The following is a 1,967-nucleotide window of genomic DNA, read 5'->3' on the forward strand; positions in this document are numbered from 1 at the left end:
CCATTACAAGCTGCCTTCATATGTCCAGTACGGTTCTATTTATCTGTCTCTCCGTCACTGTCTTGCCGTCTGTGTTGTAAAACGCAGCACCGCAGTTTCTTCCAAGGCCAGATTTGCGTTCTGGACGGAGCGGAAGGATGTCAACCCCTGCAAAGAAAAAGCATCACTTCCTAATCTTCCTCCTCATCCTCTTCCCTGTGTGTTTGATTTGTGGCCATGTTTGTATGGGTTACTGTACATTGATGCTTCTTTAATAATGCTAATGCTAATTGCATTATGATGTGATTAATTAATCTGATTTTAAAAATAAATATAGATTTATTGAAACCGAAAAGCGTCTCAGTGCCACGACTTCGCAGACACTCACGGCGGCGTCGAAACACTTCACGCTGCTGTTTTGAGGACGTTTAACTTGGATATGAAAAGCTGCAGCTTTTTTTGGGGGGGGGGGGGGGAAAGCAGCAGGAACACGTTTCGTTACTGAAACTCTGTAAAGTTGCTGGAGGTTTTTTGTTTTTTTTAATAGGATCCTACAGAATCCTACAGTTTCCTCCAGGGTCGGGGGTTCGATTCCCGCCTCCGCCTTGTGTGTGTGGAGTTTGCATGTTCTCCCCGTGTCTCGGGGGTTTCCTCCGGGTACTCCGGTTTCCTCCCCCGGTCCAAAGACATGCATGGTAGGTTGATTGGCATCTCTGGAAAATTGTCCGTAGTGTGTGTGTGTGTGTGTGTGTGTGTGTGTGTGTGTGTGAATGAGAGTGTGTGTGCCCTGCGATGGGTTGGCACTCCGTCCAGGGTGTATCCTGCCTCGATGCCCGATGACGCCTGAGATAGGCACAGGCTCCCCGTGACCCGAGAAGTTCGGATAAGCGGTAGAAAATGAATGAATCCTCAGGATGGGTCGAAGTTGGAATTCAGTGAGAGTGGATGAGGTTGGGATTAGAATTATTTTTGGGAGAGGTTACGATTGGTCAGAATTCCTTTGGTAGCAAATGAGTTGGTCAGGAATTTCTTTTGGGATAGTTTGGTATTCCTTCTGGGAGAGGGTAAGATTGGTTAAGGTGTAGCCGTGATTAATCAGAATTCCTGTTGAAACAGACAGAATTTTCAAAATTCCTTTCGAAATGCACGAGATTATTTATAATTCAGAATGTCGAATCAGTTAGGATCAGGGGGTGGATTTGTAGTGTGTCTCCTGCACACATCTCTACACCACACGGTAGAACAGTGTGTATTCATTCCTGACCACAGAGTGTGGATTTGTGCTGGGATTTGATGTGTTTGTAGAATCCTGCGTTAATGCAGTACCGCTGCAGCACACCAGATGGCGCCATTGTCAAACCAAACGCTTCTATAAATCCAAATGCTTATAGTTATATATAAAAAAATGTTATTGTCTGTAATAAATACATATAACATTAAATATAATTAATGAAAAGGTTCTCTTCATGTTTCAACATTTATACTCAGGCAGTTTTTTATTTTTATTATTTTTTTTAATTAAAATCATTATTTTGCCTGTTTTTAGATTATTTTTGTGTGGATTTGTTTTTTTTTTATCAAATAGCAATTAGATTATTAGATACATTTTCCTTTACTTCTTTTTTTTTCAGTGCAAAATTTAAACATGGAACCCAAAACTGCATTTCCACAAATGACTCTTGAATCATTTGGATATTATTATTATTATTATTATTATTATTATTATTATTATTATTAAAGCTTATTGTTGCATCCTTACTCAAATATCACAAATTGTGTGACATTGCACATCGACTGCAATTTGCATATTGAATTCTATCACACGTGAGCTCAATCAATTCTGTCGAGACCCAAATGACTCATTCAGTTGATTCTTTGAATTGAGTCAATATGTGTGTCGTTTAAGAATCTGATCAGGACAATATATGTAGAATGACTAGTATGTGTTTGTCCGGATGAAAAAAAAAAAGCACTTAAGTAAATAAGTA

The 1,967-nt window shown here is 39.6% G+C and overlaps 1 protein-coding gene across 2 annotated transcripts in view; it reads left to right on the plus strand.

The window, feature by feature from the left end:
• ythdf3 (YTH N(6)-methyladenosine RNA binding protein 3) overlaps window positions 1-334 on the plus strand; it is an 11,617-nt gene extending 11,283 nt beyond the window's left edge. For both annotated transcript variants that reach the window (XM_027175659.2, XM_027175667.2), the window contains one exon: window positions 1-334. This exon is cut by the window's left edge and continues 1,584 nt beyond it. The gene's annotated coding sequence lies outside the window, so the exon portion shown is untranslated.
• The last annotated feature ends 1,633 nt before the right edge of the window (window positions 335-1,967 follow it).

This window comes from Tachysurus fulvidraco, chromosome 25, assembly GCF_022655615.1.
Source record: "Tachysurus fulvidraco isolate hzauxx_2018 chromosome 25, HZAU_PFXX_2.0, whole genome shotgun sequence".
Taxonomy (NCBI): Eukaryota; Metazoa; Chordata; class Actinopteri; order Siluriformes; family Bagridae; genus Tachysurus; species Tachysurus fulvidraco.